This window comes from Hyperolius riggenbachi, chromosome 12 (assembly GCF_040937935.1).
Source record: "Hyperolius riggenbachi isolate aHypRig1 chromosome 12, aHypRig1.pri, whole genome shotgun sequence".
NCBI classification, from domain to species: domain Eukaryota; kingdom Metazoa; phylum Chordata; class Amphibia; order Anura; family Hyperoliidae; genus Hyperolius; species Hyperolius riggenbachi.
The window spans coordinates 70208021-70230184 of record NC_090657.1 but is presented as its reverse complement, the minus strand read 5'-3'; the positions used below and the strand labels follow the sequence as shown (position 1 = coordinate 70230184).

At 45.4% G+C, this 22164-nt stretch overlaps 1 protein-coding gene and 1 long non-coding RNA gene across 10 annotated transcripts in view; one reads left to right on the top strand and one right to left on the bottom strand.

The window, feature by feature from the left end:
- LOC137542039 (uncharacterized) overlaps positions 1-22164 on the bottom strand; it is a 713380-nt gene that overhangs the window by 575857 nt on the left and 115359 nt on the right. Inside the window, exon 6 of one of the 8 annotated variants that reach the window (XR_011025337.1) lies at positions 4486-4628. The exons of the other annotated variants lie outside the window; for them this stretch is intronic. This is a non-coding gene — a long non-coding RNA (uncharacterized lncRNA). The remainder of the gene's footprint in view (positions 1-4485; positions 4629-22164) is intronic. 8 annotated transcript variants of the gene reach the window in all.
- Positions 4267-22164, top strand: part of LOC137542037 (CMP-N-acetylneuraminate-beta-galactosamide-alpha-2,3-sialyltransferase 2-like) — a 126296-nt gene continuing 108398 nt past the window's right edge. Inside the window, exon 1 of one of the 2 annotated variants that reach the window (XM_068263641.1) lies at positions 4267-4370. The gene's annotated coding sequence lies outside the window, so the exon portion shown is untranslated. The remainder of the gene's footprint in view (positions 4371-22164) is intronic. The other variant, XM_068263643.1, reaches the window with a different exon arrangement.

Here is a 22164-nt window from a genome sequence, read left to right as displayed (position 1 = left end):
TGGCATCCAGCAAACTAGTGTGGCATGCCATCATATTGTGACTTGGCACCTTCTCCAAAAAGGGTAGGAGGGACATGACCGTATGGAATGCCGGGTGTGTCTGCAGTTTCATCATTTCACTAGTTTGATGATGCATCTGCTGCATCATCTGCTGCAGCTGTGCCACTGCTTGGTGATGTTCCGCACGCAGCTGATCGAACTGTGCCCTGTGTACTTCGTGCATCATTTTATATGCCTCTGTGTAATGACTGTGCACAGCCCGTAGCTCGTTTTGTAGGGAATCGATGTGTTGCCTGTATTGTTCGATTAAATGTCCCCTGTCCCCATCCTGCAGCTGCCTGGTGATAACGGCCTCATGGCTTTGTAAAATGCCCAAAAGTCCAGACACCACACCAGACATTTCAGCCTCAGTCTCCCTTCGGGTTGGGGTGGGGCCAGGGTGCACTCGACAACTCACTTGGGGGGTAGGTTCATCATCCCGGCCTCTGCGTTGCGTTGGCGTTACCCTGCGTGGCTGTTGTGGTTGAATGGACTCTGCCATTTCTTCTACAGCTTGGTCACTAGGTCCCGGCACCTCTACATCTTGGGTGTGTTCCATCACGTCCAGATCAATTGGTTGATTCTCTTCCAAAAGATCTAGCACGCCGGTGCTAGACGACCTCCTCCTTCTGAGCGGTGGGACGTATGTGCTATCCAACACCTCATCATCGATCTCCTCCTCGGAGGTGTACTGTGCTCCTCCTCAAAATTGTCTTGAGTCCTGTAGATAATAAAAACGATATTATTGGTTTGACAACCGACATCATATACAATGTTTTGTCAATACATGGTCAAAGTCATGGTAGTAGTTGGTCAACGTCATATACAATGCCTTCTCAGTTCATGGTCACCATAGTGGTACTTACTCTCTCGGTTCCACGCTTGAACGTAGGAATGACAACTGTTGAGCGTATTGGTAATCTTTGCGTTGGGAGGCCCCACTTCCGCTTCTTTCTTCCTTGCCTTTGAGCCGTAGCCATTTCACATAGGCGTCCCTGATACTACGCCATCGAACTTTGTACTTTTCACCTGCAAAGACATAAAAAAATTGATTTTGATTATTTCTCTTGTAGGTACATCGCAACTGGACAAACGTATGCATCGCTACGTGTCATTTTTCGCATTGGGAAGAGCACGGTGGCAGGCATCGTCGTGAGGACCTCAAGAATCCTTTGGAGAAGACTGAGGGCCACATATATGCCAGTGCCAGACACCCACAAATGGGAGGAGATCGCCAGGGGCTTCTGGACCCAGTGCAAGTTTCCCAATTGTGTTGGCGCGCTGGATGGCAAACACATCCGGATTCAGAAACCCTCGAAGAGTGGCAGCCATTATTTCAATCATAAAAAATACTTCAGCATTGTGCTAATGGCAGTGGCGGATGTGGACTATAAGTTTGTCTTTGTGGATGTGGGGTCGTACGGAAGTTCCAATGACTCTGGAATCTTCCAACGTACGGCCCTTTGCCAGTGGATGGAGGAAGGCAGACTGCATCTACCCGGTGACAGACCCTGGCCTGGGACAAGGGCACTGGCCTACCCCTATGTGTTTGTGGGGGACGAGGCCTTCGCCTTGTCCAGCCATGTGATGCGGCCGTACCCAGACAAGGGCCTTGATGCCAGGCAGCTCCACTTCAACGCTTGGTTGAGCCGTGCAAGGAGAATGGTGGAATGCACATTTGGGATCTTGGTGTCAAAGTGGAGGGTGTTCCACACGCCGATGCTGTTGAAACCGGCCAACACAGTCGACGTGGTGAAGGCAGCGTGCATCCTCCATAACTTTGTGCTCCAGGAGGAAAAGGACACTCCAGAACCCCCAAATGTGCTTCCACTACTGCCGATGAGGAGGTATGCCACCAGGCCAAGGACAGTGTCCCTCCGCAACAGGGACCAAATGAAAGACTATTTCCAGACCCGTCCTGGACGAGCCTGAATATTTTGTTGTTTTTACCGGTTGTTATATTTTTTTTGTTTTTAGCGTTTGTTGTTAAAAAGTTATAAAATGTTAACATTTGTAATAAAAATGTTTGTTTTTACCGTTTGTTGTACAAAGTTATAAAATTTAAAAATTTGTAATAAAAATGTTGTTTTAACTTTTCAATGGGCAATCTGGATATTGTATGTGCGCAGAGCATGCGTGTCTAGGCCACAGGATTGCACTTGCGGCCCAGACACGCATGCTACAAAGGTGTGGCAGGGCAACAGGTGGGTGGGCCATGGCACAGGTGGGTGGGCCACAGTGCAAAAGGTGGCAGGGCCACAGGTGGGTGGGCAAGAGGTGGGTGGGCCACAGGGCAACAGGTGGGTGGGCAAGAGGTGGGTGGGCCATGGCACAGGTGGGTGGGCCACAGGTGGCAGGGCCACAGGTGGGTGGGCAAGAGGTGGGTGGGCCATGGCACAGGTGGGTGGGCCACAGGTGGCAGGGCCCAAAGGTGGGCAACAGGTGGCAGGGCACAGGTGGGTGGGCAACATGTGGGCGGGTTGGCAAGGTGACACACATCAATATCAAGTGGAATACATCACAATCAAACTAAACACAAATGAGAAGCCACAAGCCCCCCCCCCCCCCCCCCCAAACACTTCTAGTCAACATACCCTCTTGCATTTTTTTTTTTGCGGTTCAGGTTATCAAACCCCTCGACGTACGACTTGGCTATCTTCTGCCATAGTTTTCTGCACAGCCTGATATTGCTGTGGTCTTGGTGCCCCTTGTCCCACAAGGCAGGTAGCTGCTGCACCTGTAGAATCAGGTCCTCAGCTGTGTAGGGCCTCACCTCTTCGTCCGACATGCTGCCAAATATCTCCAACCACAAGTCTCTGCTGCTCCACTCCTCAAACGCTGGGCCCATGCGTCAACATCCAAAATGGCCGCTATGACCATAGAAAATGCATAGGAAGTGGGTAGAATGTCCAGATATTATAGCCAGTGTGTTTTGTCCTTTCCGTTTCTTATTGGTTTCAGCTGTGCGGATGGTGCAGTCAGGATCCGGTCCGGGTGCGGCGGCCGGATACGACGTACGTGAAAAATAGAGCAAGTTGGAAAAGTGTCCGGTGTCTGTATCCGGTCCGCGTGGAACGGACGAGTATGTACGCATCCATAGACTATCATTAGATTGCCAAACGTCCGTTCCGTTTGTACAGTATACGTTCCGGATCCGGTCCGGAAAATCCGGACTGCTAACGCAAATGTGAACCCTGCCTTAGACAGGTGTGTTGGTCTTAGTAGTGCACCGACTAGATAATCCAATAATCCTTCACTACCACTACTGTCATCTAGTATCCACTACTGCCCTGTATAGAAGTATTCACCGGCAGGGTCTATATTTTGTAGTGATTGTAGCACATAACATAAACCCTGAGTGAAGTGACATTCAGTGTAAAAAAACAAAAAAAAAACACCGGATAAATTTAGAAATGTAGTGTGATTTCTGCCCTTTAGAGATTAAAACACAACTATGCATAAATTATGTAATTTTTTTAATGTAATTTTTCGTGGAACTTTTGCCATGGATCCCCCTCCGGCATGCCACTGGCACTGTCCAGGTGTTAGCGCCCTTTAAACAACTTTACCATCCGTTTGGTGGCCAGAAACAGTCCCTATAGTTGTTAGAATTCACCTGGCTCTTGAAATCTACGGCGGTTCGCCTGTTCGCAAACTTTTGCGGAAATGTTCGCTACATCACTACAAATTATGACACCTGGTGTTACCAAACACTGGCATACGGCTGCATAAAACTGCAGCCAAAAGAAGCCCGTGGCCAGCAGTTGGGAGGCTACATGCTTGACAAGCGTGCAGCTCAGCTGTCCGTGAAAAACGGGCCTTACTGACATGACTAAGGACTCTGGGAAGCACTGTGTGGAAGATGTCAGCGCTATATAAATACTTAATATTAATAACAATATTAATATTCATGTAATAACAGAGAGCTTGTTTGTCTTCTCGTTAGCAGAACATTGTCTTCTGCTGCTAAAAACAGGATGTTTTGCATTGAGTGCTTGTTTTGCAGAGATTAGGAAGGGGTGGATTCTGCATAAGGTCAGTAGGTAGGACAGCTACACAGAGATATAGAGCTGCTATGACCACCAGGAGGTCCAGCTCACAGCAGCTAGCCACAAGGCTGCAGGCAGAGAGTTCATTCACCTCCACACTCCAGTTACAAAAACATAATCTGCTAACTAGGCTGATGTTTCCTGTCTGGGTGTGGGGGAGGTTCTTGCCAGGATATGTGCAGCCTCCAGAACACATTCTATACATTAGCTTCTGGGTGCTGCTTGATCTGCTGACAAGACTCAGCTTAACCTGAAAAATTCGAAGGCGCCGGGGACCCCAAGGTAATGATACAGTATGGGGAGGGGGGAGATGTGCACAAATCCTGCAGTGCTACCAATTCAAAAGGGATCTTTAAGTTTTCAGTAGATTCTAGCACATCTTCATGCACTTGCTCACCTGTTGATATATTTTATTGCAGTAGAAAGATGGGTTCACCAGGGTGCAGCCACACAGTGTCCACACACTGTACAATCTGATCGATCATTTTCTGCAAGTATTTTCTTCAGCAGCATAGATCCATCTTTTAACTGATCGTTTCTCTTCAGAAAATAGGTTCAAATGGAAATTGTGATAGAAACGGGTCATTAGTTTCCAGGCATACAGAAGACCGCTCACCGTTTAACTTTTGATTGTTGTAATGTCGTGATCTGCAAACTCTGCTCTCCAGCTGTTAAGGAACTACAAGTCCCACAATGCATTGCAGGAGTCTGACAGCCACAGCCATGATGGATAAAAGCAAATGCATTGTGGGACTTGTAGTTCCTTAACAGCTGGAGAGCCAAGTTTGCAGATCACTTTTCTAATAGAGTTGTTAAGGGGAACCTGAAGTGCGAGGGATATGGAGGCCTATTTCTTTATTTTAAACAATGAACATTGCCTGGCAGCCCTGTGTTTTTTATGCAGCCCATAGACTTCCATTATGTGCAGAAACGCATGCATTTTCCGCAACGCTACCAATTCTGCCTAGTGTGCTGCTAGCCTCAAGCTGCTACTGGGGTAGCATACATTGCAGCAACGCCATTTAAAGGACCACTATTGCCAAAAACGAAACATTTAAAGTACATTAAACAAATATAAATAAGAAGTATATTTTTCCTGGAGTAGAATGAGACATAAATTACTTCTCTCCTATGTTCCTGTCACTTACAGTAGGTAATAGAAATATGACAGAACCAACAGGTTTTAGACCATCTCATCTCCTCATGGGGGATTCTCAGTGTTTTCTTTATTCTTAAAAGAACTTAGTGAATTGGCAGTTGCTCTGTCCAACTGCCAAAAAACTGCAACAAGCAGGGAGGCTGGCCAGCATCTTTGTATAAATCCTTTTCAGGGAGTGTGTTTTTAAAGAATAAAAGCCATGCTATAAGAATCCCCTATGAGGAGATGGGCTAGTCCAAAACCTATCGGTTCTGTCACATGTCTACTACCTACTGTAAGTAATTTAATGTTCATTTTACTCTGGAAGAAACATACTTCTTACTTGTATGTGTTTACATGTATTTTAAATTCTACACTTTTTCGCAATAGTGGTCCTTTAATAAGGATTATTTCAGATGGGCAGTCAAATTATGCAGTCACTGCAGAGTTCTGCTGCCCAGTGACTGTCAACTGTCATTTCACTCTTATACATGGGTGAGGCTATTTATGTACAGAGTCTAAACTAGTTGGTGGCTGCATTGGAAAACCTGCCACCGGAGTGGTTAGATGCTGCCTGCCTAGTGGTACTGATGTTGATCTGATGCTGTGCAGCCATTACACCACTTTAACCTTCGAACACACGTACATGGGAGCTGCTGGTGGGTGGGGAAACCACAACCGCAACTGAGCTGCAGATGCTTTAGCAATCTGCTACTGCTACAAATCTCTGTATGACACAGCACGTCAAGCAATCCTAACCAAACTTTCCTGCACTTTGTACTCTCTGCCACAGTCTACATTTGTAAATAACGTCATTTTATCACTGCACCGTGTAATGTCACTTTGCTGGCCTGAACTGCAGAATCTGCTGTCTCTTGTTTCCCAGCGGTTGACATCTTGCTTTAGGATACTTTTTTTTACCTGACGAGCCAGGGGCGCATCAATAGGCATAGCAGCCATAGCAACTGCAATGGGGCCCTGAAGAAGAGGGGGCCTATGTGGTACTTGATGTGTTCTCTATTGTTTCTCCACCCTCTGACTATATCCAGTGCACATTGCATGGAAATGTAAATTGCCCAGTCAACTTATATCCAGAGGGTAGGGGCAGGTGGCATTGCTGAAGAGTGCCTAAATCTGATGGCCCCATGAAAATGTTGCTATGGGACCCCATAGTGTCTAACTATGCCACTGTGTCGAGCTGATGTTTTTAAGTGACCCCTCACCTCACATTTGTTTCAGACTCTAAGGTTATCCCTGATTTTGAGCTCCCAAACTGTGCCGCTGTTCAGGTCTGAGTCAGTTCATTTTGGCAATTTGCTTCAGCCCAATCAGTTCCATGTAGTAGGGGGTTAGTTTTGAGCCTCTTGCGGGGTGGGGGTATAAAATTATGGCAGTAGTCGTCCTCTGTCTTTCTCGTTACTAAGTAAGCTTGCCCAGTCACAAGCTTTGTTTATTGCTGGAATTCAGGTTTTAGAATTCTAGAACAGGGTTTCATGCTGACAGCCTAGCTGCAAACATTTTGGTTTCTGGAGGCTAGACTTTGGGCCACTTATAAACGCAAGGTGCTGCGCAGTTGTACAGAGGGCATTCTTTGTGCATGTGTTTCAAGGGTACCTGAAGTGATATGTATGATGATTATGTATGTACAGTCCCAAGCGAACTAGGATTATCCTGTGATTTTTTTTTTCCTTTCTATTTTCTTACTGTAAGGGTTAAGAGTCCAGGGCTCTAAGGGCCGGGTTCACACTTGTTTTAAAAACGTATCCGTGGGATACGTTTTTCAAAGCTCTGCAGAAACGCAGGAAGTGAATCCTATGTTAAAAATAGGACCCGCTTCCACTCCGCACACGGATCCGTGATGCACGGAAAGAAATCGTCATGGAGAGTCCGAATTTGACACTTTTCTCCCGGGCTGGTCGTGTCCAATGCAAGGCTATGAGAACGGACACTGTCCGCTCTCACTAGGCTAGTGGCCACTTCCGCGTCGCCAGTTTCAGTTGCATCGTCGCCGTCGTGACATCATACTCACACGTCCATCACTACCGCTCGGTTTATTCTAAAGAGCCGGAGGCCGACAGAAGCATGGGGATTCTCCATTGGGCTGCAATAGGCCAATGGGAATCTTCAGCAACAGGCAGAATTCTCATTGGTTCATGTTGAACCAATGAAAATTCTCCCTGTTGCTAGGCAGAATTGGCCTGTTGCAGCCCACGGAGAGCAATGCTTCTGCTAGCCTCCAGGCTGTGGAAGGGGCCGAGTGGCGGGGAGACAGGTGAGCAGCCGATGCGTATGTACTGACGCAATTGACGCGTTGACATGGTACATGCGTAGACATCCAGATCGGATCCGTGTCAAATGGATCAGTTTTTCAGAAATACTGATCCATTTGGTATGGATCCGATCTGGAACAGGACAAATGAGGACCGAGCCTAAATGAGTTTCTCTGCAGTCTGGCTGTAGCATCACACTAACTGATAACGAATTAGAGCTGATAAAACTCCTGTATGGCTAAAACTAATTAGAGCTGATAAAACTCCTGTATGGCTAAGAAACTCTTCTGAGTGCAGGGAACAGATGAAAAATTAAAAAAAATCAAGATTTGAAAAACTTGTCATTCACCTGATGCAGTAAAAACATAAATCAGTGAGTTGCATTAAAGTGTACCCGAGCCGAAGATCGGGTACAAAATCAGATACTTACCTAAAGAGAGGGAAGCCTCAGGATCCCATTGAGGCTTCCCTCACTAGTCCCTGGTCCCCCGTTGCTGAGCGCAATCCCCATCCCCCCCCCCCAAAGATGAGTTACAATGCATTGTTGCTAATCACATTTGGGCCCGCAGCTCCTCTTGCTAGTTCAAGCGCACCTGATAGCCGACTGAGCACGCTCGCGCATGTGCCGTAGCACGCAACCTGGGGCTCCATGCTATTTTGCATGCGGTCTCGAGCGCCATTTCCCACACACAAACCAGGAAGAGGAGCTTTGTGGCCGTGTGCTCAGCAACAGGAGGCCGCGCTCAGCAACGGGGGGCAGGTAAGAATGGAAAGAAGCCTTATTAGGATCCTGAGGCTTCCCTCTTTCTATGGTAAGTGTGGATTTTGAACCCGAGCTTCGGCTCAGGTTCACTTTAAGGTGCAGAGAGGTGGTCACCAATATCATAAACATTCTGAAATCTATTGGAAATCTGTTCCTACTGTTTGGCACACATCAGATAGATTCCTGTCAGATTCGATTTGTCAGGCATCTGACAGAAATCTGATGGTCAAAACTGCTACAAATCTATAAGTGTTTGGCCAACTTAAGTGCTAGAACATTAGTAGAAAAGAAAAGTAATGTTTTTCCCAGTACAGGAAGAGTTAAGAAACTTCAGTTGTTATCTATGCTAAAGAGCTGCTCTGAGCTCTTCAACCCAACTTGGTTGAATACAGTCCTGTTTTCTGAAGCCTTTATACATCAAAGAAACAGTGAGAGACGGTTTCAGATAAGGTTTCACAGCAGGGAAGTTCAAAGGGTCATTAGCTCTTCTCTGTTTCTTAGTTTAAAATACTGAGTATAGTTTGTAAATCGCAAATATGACAGCATGATGCAATGTTATATTAAAAAAAAGCCATATAACTGAAAATTAAAAAAAATGACTGTTTTCTTTGCTACTAATGTTCTATTATTGGTCCGTACTACACATAAAATTCATTATATCATACGTGTTATTTTGCTGCAATGTCACTTTGTCACAAATAAACAGTGATAAAGAAAAGATTGACCCACCCTGAAGTCCACTGTGACAACAATACCCCACCTCACACGCATTGCGGCAAACAGACCACTTCGTCTCAAGCTTGGAGACCGTGATCTATCGTAACGGATTGTTGAAAATGAGGCCAGTGACATCGGGAGACACCAGCTTACACGTTAGCTTTGTGGCTAAGATCATCAGAAGCAATGGTTTTGCTTGAACAAAATCAAGTGTGCCTGATCTCAGCAAGAGTGTGAAAAGCAGGTGGTCCCAAAGCGGTTTAATGGGTGCCTAAAGAAAAAACACATTATAATCTAAAAACGTAGTACTGTGTTCCTTTACCTTATAAGAAGTGGCCAAGTTGTGAGCGCATAGTCCCCCATTTCCATTGTTCCAGCCCCCTTTAATTATCTGACTCTGAGCTAGCTGACCAGAAGAGGCCATCACGGCGAACGAGCAAAGTTCACAAACGCCTCATGCTCACTAAAAGGAAGCACTTGTGTGTGAAGGAAAGGAGATGTGCACAAGAGCCTCCTTTCGGGTGCATTCACGCTTTGCATTAAAGTATAATTCTGCATGTCAACGTACTGCCCATAAAGTTCTATGGGCCTGTAGTACTGCGTTGTAGCTGATCGTGTTATTCTAACTTGCTGCTTCTGCTGCTTCTTGGTCAAATGCTTCTCTGCTCACAAACAGGAAAACATTTGGCAACCTTCGGCGGCGTTCAGGAAATGTATTGCATTTTGTCAGAATTGGTGCGAACTATGGTAAACAATTGTGATGGCGGCTGTCCATCCCCTTGAATGGACGAGCACCATGCCGCTGTAATTTAATGCCATGTAGATGTCCATGTGAACTGTCCCTAACTGACTGGGGACCACACAGCTCTGGTGGCAAATGAGGCAAACCTATGGAAGAAAAGGTTTTTTCACCTGAGGGTTCTTCCAGCCCCTAAAAGACTATCAGGTCCCATCCCAAAGTTCCGCTGTCCCCTTAGTTAGATCCCGACTTGCGGCTGGGTTGTGGTCTTCTGCACATGCTCAGTTAAGCTTATTTTGATCACGCTGTTACGGCTGGGAGCGCTCTGCACTTGCACAGTTCACTACAACTTGAACTGTGCATGCAAAGAGCGCTCCTGGCTATGGGAGGGCAATCATGTATGGTGCTCCCGTGCATGTGCAGAAGACTATGACCCAGCCACGGGTCTAATGCTGGGATTACACCATACAATTTTCTGTTAGATTTTTCTGTTAGATTCTCTAATGCTAGGAATACACGGTACGTTTTTGTACCGTGTAATCGAGCCGCTGATGGCTGGATTGATAAAATCCAACGTGTCCGATCACCCGCTGAATCGATTCCGCGCTCGATATCGCGGGCAGGACAATGGAAGAAAACGAGAAGATAAGAAGCGCCCGCTGGGACGAGCGGGAATCGATCCAGGCGCCCGCGGGGACGCGCCGGAATCGATCCAGCGGCTCAATTACACGGTATTAAACGTACCGTGTATTCGTAGCATAAGTTCAACATGTTGGAAATGTATCTATCTTACCATCTATCTGCCGAGCAATTAGGCATTGTTCTACTCAGCAGGAGATGACCAGAAGACAATGCACCAGAGAGATGCAGAGATAATGACCATTCTCTACAGAAAATATTCTAATTATGCATTCTAACAGAAAATCTAACAGAAAAATCTAACAGAAGAATGTAACCGAAAACTGTATGGTGTAATCCCAGCATTAGGAAGGGGACAGTGGCAGTGTGGGAAACAGTGGAATTTCAGTGTGGGCCCTAATAGATTTCTAGGGTCTAAAAGAAACCCTAGGTGAGTGAAGCTTTTCTTTCATAGGTGTACCTCATGTATCCTTTAAGGACCAGAACTTTTTTTTCTTTGTGATCACTGATTGGCTTACAATGATCACAGGGTCAGGAGCCAATGAAATTGGCTCCTGACCATGGTACGGAGCTCAGCTGTTGTTAAACAGCTGAATTTAGTGCCATAGAGGATGCGCGATTGTGTCCCGTGTGATGGAAGGCATACAAAGCAGTCCCACGGGCAGCCCTTGGCTCCTCCGATCACTGTCTCATCCATCTTATCCCTACCTACAGGAGACGCCTAGAATCAGCTAAACCGATCGCCAAGTCCACCAAGGTGTGGTCAGACGAGGCCAAACTGAAACTTCAAGCATGTTTTGAATGCACCGACTGGAAGTCCCTGGAAACGCCAAACCTGGACGAAGGGGCGGACAACATTGCCTCATACATCAGTTTCTGCGAGGACTCGTGTGTACCAACAAAATCCTTCAAGGTGTATCCGAATAACAAGCCGTGGTTCACCAACAAGCTATGCCAACTGCGGAGATGCAAGGAGGCTGCACACAAGTCCGGGAACCAGGAGGACTACAGAAGGGCAAGAAACGACCTTAATCGGGAGCTGAGAGCTGCCAAAAAAGAGTACGCTGAGAGAATAAGAATCAACCTATGCTCAAACAACTCACGAGCTGTATGGAAGGGACTGAAGGCCGCCACCAACTACAAGCCCCAACCCCAGCATGCAACACCCAGCCTGACACTAGCGGAAGAACTCAGCAGATTCTACTGCAGGTTCGAGAACCAGGAAACACCGGAGGGAAACCTGGCACCGGCTCCCCCTCCTCTGTGCCCTGCAAACATCCGTAGCCTGCCCTCTCCCTCGGTGGTGAGTGAGGCTGAGGTCATGCGCCTCCTATCAACACTAAATGCCAGGAAAGCCTCCAGCCCCGATGGAGTATCTCCAGCCTGCCTAAAAACCTGCTGTCGGCAACTTGCTCCCATCCTCTCTGCCATATTCACCAAGTCTCTAGAGATAGGCAAGGTCCCCGCATGCTTCAAGAGGTCCACCATCATACCTGTCCCCAAGAAACAAGGGGTCTCCGAACTTAACAACTTTAGGCCCATGGCCCTGACGTCCGTCATCATGAAAACCATGGAGCGGGCGGTCGTAGCCCACCTTAAGCTCTCCACATCGCCTCACCTAGACCCCTACCAGTTTGCCTACAGGGCGAACAGGTCCACCGATGATGCAATCAACATCTGTCTGGAACTCATCAACGACCACCTTGACAGGCCAGACACGTACGCTAGGATACTACTCCTGGACTTCAGCTCGGCCTTCAATACCATCTGCCCACGCATTCTCCAACGGGACCTGGCTGAACTTGAAGTCCACCCAAGCCTACAACTCTGGATCACGGACTTTCTCACCAACAGGTCCCAAGTCGTCAGACTTGGCGATATCTACTCCCAAGCTGCAACCACGAACACAGGTGCTCCTCAGGGCTGCGTCCTGTCATCACTGCTGTTCTCCCTCTACACGAACAGCTGCAGATCTGAGGCAGACTCTGTCAAGGTCATCAAGTTTGCTGATGACACCACCATCATTGGCCTTGTCACCAAGGATAATGTCCAGGAGTATCGTCAGCAGGTGGAGAGAATCTGCAACTGGAGCAAGGAGAACAGGCTGGTGCTTAACACCACAAAAACAGTTGAACTAATTATTGACTTCAGAAAGTCTGCTCACACCCCACCTCCAATTTATATTGACAGCACTGAGGTAGCCAGGGTGCCCTTTGCCCGGCTCCTAGGTACTACCATCTCCAGTGACCTAAGCTGGAAGCCCAACATCACTGCCACCCAACGGAAAGCCCAACAGAGACTTTATTTCCTCCGTCAGCTGAGGAAGTTCGGCATGACTCAAGTAATTCTAACCAGCTTCTACTCCGCCACCATCGAGTCGATCCTCTGCTCTTCCATCCTGGTCTGGTATGCCGGCGCCACCACCAGCGACAAGGACATATTACAGCGGGTCATCAGGTCGGCGGAGAGGATCATTGGGTGCCCCCTCCCCTCACTTGCCCTATTACACAACAAAAGGCTGAAATCCAGGGCGCTGAGGATTGCCAACGATCCCTCACACCCAGGCCACTGCTACTTCAGCCGGCTGCCACTGGGCCGGAGGCTACGGGCCATCTACACAAAAACTGCGAGACATAGGAATTCCTTCTTCCCCTCAGCGGTCAACCTCCTAAATTCTCTCCACATACTACCGTACTACCAACGGACTGCGGGGCCGGCCATGCGACGGCTGATCAGCTGACCGGACCAACTGGCCCATAAGACTAACTGCTAGACACCTCAGGTCGCACTGGGGACTGTGATGCATATTTTGTTATTTTTGTTATATTGGAATGTTGTAATGTATACTTGATGCCTTTGCTGTCGCTGCTATCTATTTATGTCTCTTTCCACCTATGTCTCTCCCTGGGCTATATGTATTGTGCCAAGAATAATTCCGGGCATGACCCAGTCATGCTTGGCGAAATAAATGATTCTGATTCTGATGGAGACAGTGTAGTAAAATCTACATGCGGAATAGATTTTACTATAGGTGATCCCGAAGTAGTTAACCCCCTTCTGAATATAAAATTTCATGCGCATGAATTGCACATTTCATGCGCATGCACTGATAGATAGAAATTGTACCTAGCATGCAATTGCCATTGCAGTTGGAAAAAAAGGTCCTGAAAGGGAAGGATTGGGCCCGGTTCACACTGCACGGATGAAAATCTGATCTGTGGAACAGACATGGCAGAAAGATCAGCAGGATGCCCGGCAACTGGTATTGTTTAAAAGGAAATACATATGCCAGGTTAGTTGTCCTTTAAATGCACCTAATGGGTGCTAGCCAAGGCCAAAAGTTGATGCAAATAATCAGTATTTGATGTGAAAGAATGACCTTGTCATGTGACAGGAAGTGGAACATATTAATAGAAGGAAAGAGTATCTCAACTAAAGCCTTATGTGTTCTCTGAATGTCCGTGGCTACCTGACCTTACAGGAACTTGGCTGTCATCGCTCTACATTTAGAAGCTGCATCTGCCACAATACCACAAGGTGCTGCATTACAGCAAATAGCAGCTAAAATAGTCGCTCCCCAAGGGCATCTGTTAATGGGGGGAAAAATGTTTTTTTTCCTTGAAAGCCATTATTGCCAACTGCTAACTTTACACTAGTACAAGAGTAAAATAAATACAATTTTGATTTTATGAAGTCAAACTAAAGTCCCTCTCCAGGCACTATTATTATTGAAGATTTCCCATCCCACCAGAAGTCTTTTACCATAGGCATAAATGTTTTGTTTTTGTTTTTTTAAGTGCAAAATGTAGAAATACCATTTTCTTGTTATCCACACAGTCACATGACCAGCACTGTGGCGCTGGCTTCCCTCTTCAAACCCTCCATCCTCCAACATCCTCATTGGCAGCTTAGCCACACCTTCTTTCCCAAAAGGCAACATTTCTCTACTTGACCCCTGGGAATCGAATAATGACTAGTGTCAGCCACGAATAATTAAATCAAGGTCTTTCTATACTTGTTTAAACGCTTATCCATAATGGACTATGGGGGAAGGGTTAAGGCATATCCTTATTAAAGAAACTCTGAAGTGAGTTTAAATTTCAGTTTTTAACTAGTATTTATGTAAAGCACTATAGGTAATGCTGAACTGCCGCATCCCCGCAGCAAAACGAGCGGTTTATACCCCAGAAATACTCTCTGCAAAATCCACGACACGAATTGTGGATTTTGCTGCCCATGGAGGCAGAGCGTTGAGCTGCAGTTCTGCCTCCATGTGCGTCAATCCACCGTGGATCGGAGGTGGCATTCAGCGGGGATTGACGCGCTGATCGCCGCTCACCAGATCGTTCAGAAACAGCCTTATCAGTCTGCGGACAGCGCAGGGGCGTAACAATAGACCCTGCAAGGGATGCAGCCGTAGGGGGGCCCAGAAGCTGCAGGGGGCCCCGTAGGGTGATAAGTTTATTTTCCCTGTCCTAAGAGACCGACAGCTAAGGGCATGGCGAGAAAACACTTTCTACTTTCTGCACATTTGTTCTAATGACTGCATCTGCTCAGCCACTGATAACGAATCATACAAAGATTTGTAGAGAGTCCCTATTTAGTGTACAGCAGGCTCTTGTGTACAGCACTGTTTTGCCCCCAGCCTCTCCACCCCTTCTTCAAGGGCTGTGTATTGTAGTGATGCTAGAGAAGTCTGCTCAGCCAGTTCTGCTCCATCAGAGATGGACAGAGTAAGTGTAATAAGCTGTGGTTGGGTGCACACTCGCCTATCAGTTTTCTGCACACCATGGGCTTGATTCACTAAAGTGTGATAACTGTTATCAAGCCTGCGCTATGTGATTCGCGTGAGTTTGCCGCGATTTTTGCATGTAAATTTTTTTGCGTGCAAATGTTACTTTTCACAAACGAACGCGAAAATTTGGACGGGAAAAAAATTTACATGTAAAAAATCGCGGCAATCTCACACGAATCGCATAGCATGGCCTTGATAACAGTTAGTGAATCAAACCCCATGTGTGTCTGTATGTGTGGACATTAGCGAAATGTGTTTGACTTTATTCCTATCCTTTAAATTGATACATTACTAATTTTAAAATGATAATATGAAGGAAAATGAACCAGGATGGAAAGGACCAGTGTGGTTTGAATTATAAATGTGTTTGACTCTAAACTTTATTCCTATCCTTTAAATTGATATATTAGTGAATCAAGCCCCATGTGTGTCTGTATGTGTGAAAACATGTACGTTTTATCACAGAAACTAATGTAGTTGATAGAGAAAATGCCTGCAGTGCTTCACTGCTGTCTGTTTTTATCTGCAGGGGGAAAACACACTCATGTGTGCACTAAAAATTTAAAAAAAAATGGTTCTCAGTTTACCTGTAGAGAAACAGTTTACCTGTACAGAAAACAAGGGGGAGGGGCCACACCCAAAGTTTCGCAGGGGGGCCCAGTGATTTCTAGTTACGCCCCTGCGACAGCGCATACACACGCGCTGTCGGCTGAACGTCTGCCCAGCGGAAGGGTCTATTGGACCCGTCATTGGCGGAAGTAGTGCGTGTGTACGCACCTTTTAGAGGCAGAGCATCAGCACAGGAGCCAGGCAACTGCCATTGTTTATTACAGAAGATGGCTTCAGGTTCCCTTTAAGGCCCAGTTCACACTGGCATAAGAAATGGTCTGTTTAGCGGACTGTAATGGAACTGATCCTAACGGATGTGAAAGGATCCTATGTTAACCAATTGGATCCGTTTACATTGCTCCTTTGGAATGGACTACAAGTTTGGGGAGGGATCGATTTTTCCAGATCGATGGAACGGAGGGTCACGGATCAAAAACTGATGCACAATACAAACTGATCTGTTTTAAGGATCATTTTTTACACGGGTCAGTTCTTAATCCGTCCTGTGCGAGCTGGGAATAAGATTTAGGAGAGAGGGACTTCTATCCAATGGACATTGGTGATAATGCTGCAAGTCCCACGACCCTAGAACCTTTAAATGGTCAGCAACCTCTAGATGACTAAGCTGCAGTGCTGCATTATTGGGTATGGAAGAAGTCAGTGAGTGGGTGAGCAGCAGCACTTATCTCTAAGCTGGAATTATCTGGACAACTGTAATTATGTCTGTAGTAACCTTTCAGAAGGATGAAGGGGGGTAGTCAGTGGTTCAGCTTAAGCCACAGAAATCAGAAAGGAAAAACTACTTATGTGGGCCCTGGGTTCTCAACACGTGGCACAAGTACCTCAGGAGGCTTTTGTCGGGCCTAGGAGGCAAGTATCGTAGTCAGTCTGTTGTAATGAGTTCTGAGGTTATACAGGAAAAGAGGGTACAGACTCTAGCACTCTGCAGTTCAATCCCTTTTGGGCCCTTTTCCACTAGCAATCGCAATCACAAATCACAAACGCCAGTGATTGCGATTTTTCATTAATTCTGTTATGCGATTGCGATTTGTGATTTTCATTTGCATTGCATTATCATTGTAAAAATCGCTCCAGCAAGCGATTGCGATTTGCGATTAGCGATTTCCAAATCGAATCACTGTAGTGGAAAATACTTCTCGTGATTTCTATGTTAAAGTAACAACTCTAGCGATTTAAAAATCACTAGCGATTTGCAATTTTGCGATTCAGCAATCACAATCGCTCTAGTGGAAAAGGTTACTGAAACAAAAGGAAACCTGTAACAGGTACAAACAGACTGCCCCTGGTCTAAAAAAATGTTATAGTTTTTTTTAAATGCAGATTGGCTGGCTGTGCTGCTGATCCTCTGCCTGTAATACTTGTAGCCATACACCCTGAACAAACATGCAGATCAGAGGTGTCTGACTGAAGTCTAACTGGATTTGCCTCATGCTTGTTTCAGGTGTGTAATCCAGACACTACTGCAGCCAAAGAGATCAGCAGGACTGACAGGCAGCCGGTATTGTTTAAAAGGACATAAATATGGCAGCCTCCATTATATGCCTCTCACATCCGGTTCCCTTTAAACACATAAAGGAATGTTCTGAAAGGACTTGCCGGATTACACAATTATTGTACGCTTTTCACAAACCTGTAACGTATCGATGGTTACTTAAAATGATATTTATGACAGTAAGGAGCACTTGGCCAGAACAGTCATTAACCACTTTACCCCCAGCGGTACGAATTTCTCCGTCCCTTTTTTCCCCCCTAAAAAACCAGGTACGGAGAAATCCGTACCTTCCGCGCTACCGCCGCTGTCCGCGCTCCCGCCGCTCGTGCACGTCGCCGCCCGCTCGCCCGGAGATCAATGAACGGGAAAATCCATTCCCGTTCGTTGATCTAGCCCCCGCAATGATCTGCTGCTTCTTTCAGAAACAGCGAGATCATTGTGAGTCTCCCAGCCTCCTACTGCTTCCTGTAAGCGTCCTTCCGGACGCTTACAGGTCGCATGTAAACAAACACTCTGTGGCCATCTTGTGGCTAAATAGTAAACTACACCCTAAAAGCATTTTACATATTCAAACATTACATTTACACAATAAATTAACTCATTACCTCCCACACTCCCCAATTTTTATTTTTTTTTTGTAATTAAAAAAAAAAAAAATACAATAAAAAAAACAACCATAAATAGTTACCTTAGGGACTGAACTTTTTAAATATTTATGTCAAGAGGGTATAACACTGTTACTTTATAAACTGCGGGCTTGTAATTAGGGATGGATGCAAAACTGAAAAAAATGCACCTTTATTTCCAAATAAAATATTGTCGCCAAACATTGTGATAGGGACATAATTTAAATGGTTTTATAACCGGGACAAATGGGTTAATACATTTCATGGGTTTTAATTACAGTAGCATGCTTTATTTAAAAACTATAATGGCCGAAAACTGAAAAATAATAATTTTTTCCCACATGTTTTCCTATTTCCCCATTAAAACACATTTAGAATAAAATAATTCTTGGCATAATGTCCTACCTAAAGAAAGCCTAATTGGTGGCGAAAAAAACAAGATATAGTTCATTTCATTGGGATAAGTAATGATAAAGTTATAGACGAATGAATGGAAGGAGCGCTGAAAGGTGAAAATTGCTCTGGTGGTCAGGGGGTAAAACCCCTCAGTGGTGAAGTGGTTAATAAAGGGGAACAATAAAAGTACGTCATGTAGCTGTGCTTGCAATTTCACCAAACTCATAGCACCTTTTCTAAGGTCAGGTGGAGCACTGAAATAAAGGTTACCCAAAGTCCAACTCCAATAAAGTTCAATATACCAGCACTTAGGATTCAAGTATTGTACCAATAGCCAGCCACAGTTGTCCTCTGACCACTATAACACCATACCTCCCAACATTTTGAGATAAGAAAGAGGGACACTTAAGCCACACCCCTAACCACGCCCCTGACACACCCCTAGTCACACATATGATAAAGTTTTCATTAAAAAAATGTTTTATAATTCAAACCACACTGGTCCTTTCTGTTCTGGTTCATATTTCTTCATATTAACATTTGATAATAAGAAATATATCAATTTAATTTAACCACTTAATTAAAGAATGGGAATAAAATTTCAGAGTCAATTAAACAAATATTTCAGGAAAAAAAATAAATTTACAGTGGTTTGCAAAAGTATTCGGCCCCCTTGAAGTTTTCCACATTTTGTCATATTACTGTCACAAACATGAATCAATTTTATTGGAATTCCACGAGAAAAATAAAGTGGTGTACATGTGAGAAGTGGAACGAAAATCATATATGATTCCAAACATTTAAAAAAAAAAAAAATAATAAATGCAAAGTGGGGTGTGCGTAATTATTCAGCCTCCTGAGTCAATACTTTGTATTGGACAGCGTTTGTGAACAGCAGTTTTCAGATCTTGCCACAGATTCTCGATTGGATTTAGATCTGGACTTTGACTGGGCCATTCTAACACATGAATATGTTTTGTTTTAAACCATTCCATTGTTGCCCTGGCTTTATGTTTATTGTCGTCGTCCTGCTGGAAGGTGAACCTCCGCCCCAGTCTCAAGTCTTTTGCAGACTCCAAGAGGTTTTCTTCCAAGATTGCCCTGTATTTGTCTCCATCCATCTTCCCATCAACTCTGACCAGCTTTTCTGTCCCTGCTGAAGAGAAGCACCCCCAGAGCATGATGCTGCCACCATCATATTTGACAGTGGGGATGGTGTGTTCAGAGTGATGTGCAGTGTTAGTTTTCCGCCACACATAGCGTTTTGCATTTTGGCCAAAAAGTTCTATTTTGGTCTCATCTGACCAGAGCACCTTCTTCCACATGGTTGCTGTGTCCTCCACATGGCTTGTGGCAAACTGCAAACGGGACTTCTTATGCTTTTCTGTTAACAATGGCTTTCTTCTTGCCACTCTTCCATAAAGGCCAACTTTGTGCAGTGCACGACTAATAGTTGTCCTAAGGACAGATTCCCCCACCTGAGCTGTAGATCTCTGCAGCTCGTCCAGAGTCACCATGGGCCTCTTCACTGCATTTCTGATGAGCGCTCTCCTTGTACGGCCTGTGAGTTTAGGTGGATGGCCTTGTCTTGGTAGGTTTACAGTTGTGTCATACTCTTAATTATTCAGCCCCCTTTGGTCTATTTGACTAAATAGAGTGCACCTGTGTGTAATCTAATGTCAGTACAAATACAGCTGCTCTGTGATGGCTTCAGAGGTTGTCTAAGAGAATATTGGGATCAACAACACAAGTCCAAAGAACACACCAGACAGGTCAGGGATAAAATTATTGAGAAATTTAAAGCAGGCTTAGGCTACAAAAAGATTTCCAAAACTTTGAACATCCCACGGAGCACTGAAGAGCAGAGTGAAGTTTCTCCCAGCCATCACCCCTCACACAAACCGAGCCAGCTCCTGGCTCCAAGAGCTCCTGCAGCCTGTGGCTTACAAGTGTAAAGCATACAGAGCAGTTGGAGTAATCTAGGCACAAACTTGGTTCCTCCTGCACATCCAAGACACCTCCGTGCAGACACTTCTATGCATAATATAGCGGTAGGTAGCATTTGCGAGGAGTGGAAATACATCTGATCCAGGACTGAAGTTCAGTGGACGGAGGAGCATATGTGCCAGTACATCTTGTGGAGGAAGATCGCTGGATAGACCTGGTCCCCGGTTCTGAGTGGGACAAAAGCTCTTCAGCCGACCAACCCATATGGGCTAATCGGCAAGAATCTCAGGTGAGATTATTCCACGGTTGGCTAACCAGTTTTCTCAAATTGTCTATTGAGTGCGCTGTCCCCTTCCCCTTCCTTTCCCCCCCTTGTCCTTTACAGATATCTTTACCACCCAGAGTGGCCTTTAAAGGAGCAGCACCAACTAACATACTCTGCCTATACTTTACATCGGTATTGCCAAGATCGCTCCCTCTGTCGAGTACAGAGGTCAAACAACCCTTTCTTCCTCAACATGATCTGCACATGGAGGAAAAAAGTTTTAGCATTTATTTAGGAAAGGGTTCATTACAGTAATTAAAATGATTAAAATGTGGAATGCGTTGCCACAGGAAGTAGCAATGGCAAATTCTATATTTGCGTTTAAGGGGGGCTTAGATGCTTTCCTTGCGTTGAAAGATATCCATGGCTATAATTACTAGGTAATTCTCGGCGTTGTTGATCCAGGGATTTTATCTGATTGCCATCTGGAGTCTGGAAGGATTTTCTCCCCTTTTGGGGCTAATTGGACCATGCCTTGTAAGGGTTTTTTGCCTTCCTCTGGATCAACAGGAATATGTGAGGGTGCAGGCTATTGTTGTACTTTATTTTCTGGCTGAACTTGATGGAAGAATGCTTTTTTTTTCAACTCAAATAACCATGTAACTATGTAACAGGGGATGTTTGCAAGATAACCTGGGTTCAGGACTGCTGGATTACCTTGTTTCAGGAAAAAAGCAGGATGTCATAGGATCAGGACAAGGTACAATTGCAGGATTTCCTAGATGCAGGACAAGGTGGAATTGCAGAGCAAGGTATAATTTCAGAATGTCCTAGGTGCAGGACATGGAAAAAATGTCCTAGGTCACCCTTGGTTACCACCAGACTACCCCACCAGTTATTGAGTGTGAAGTTTTATGAACATATTGAAAAAGCTTTTTGTGTTTAAAGTGTCTGGTCTAAAGCAACGTACCCATGTAGATTTTTTTCCAGGAAATGACTTTTTGCGCGACAAGAGATTGTTTCTGCGATCTTGTGATGTGGGTATGTGTGCACGATTAAGTGAATTACACTTTGCAATGCACGATGATAATGACTGTTACAGCGGATCTTTAAGATCCATGACGACTCCCACGCAAAGCGCTGCAATCGTTTGAACTATTATTCGCGCCCATCATGTGCCTTCATGTGTTTCCACGGTTAGGAGGATGGATCAGGGAACGCTAGTTCATTGGACCGCTGAACGTTCCCCGATAGGTTAGTGTAGTTGTGGCCTGAGTTACGGGAGGTACGCAGCAGTTGTGAAGGGACATACAGGTTCCTTACATTCCACAGGACACTAGTTCACACTTGCTTCTGCCATGGGGAATTACGCTTCTCCCACGGTTTTGTAATGTAATACACCTTCACCATACACACCTTGTTCAAACAGATTCCTTACAGGGGCCAGTAAATGTAAACTATCTTGTGGTTTATTGAGGATTCCAATTCCCTCCCGCTGAAAACAAGAGTTGATAATTCTTTCAGAATGTAGAAACTTAGCAGAACTAAATATGGGGTTAAACCCTCCTCCAGACAGACTTTTTTCTTTGTTAGTGCTGCACAGGCACTTGTGAGAGGCTGAACTTGTTATTATCAGGTGTAAAAGCCCCCTGATTAGCT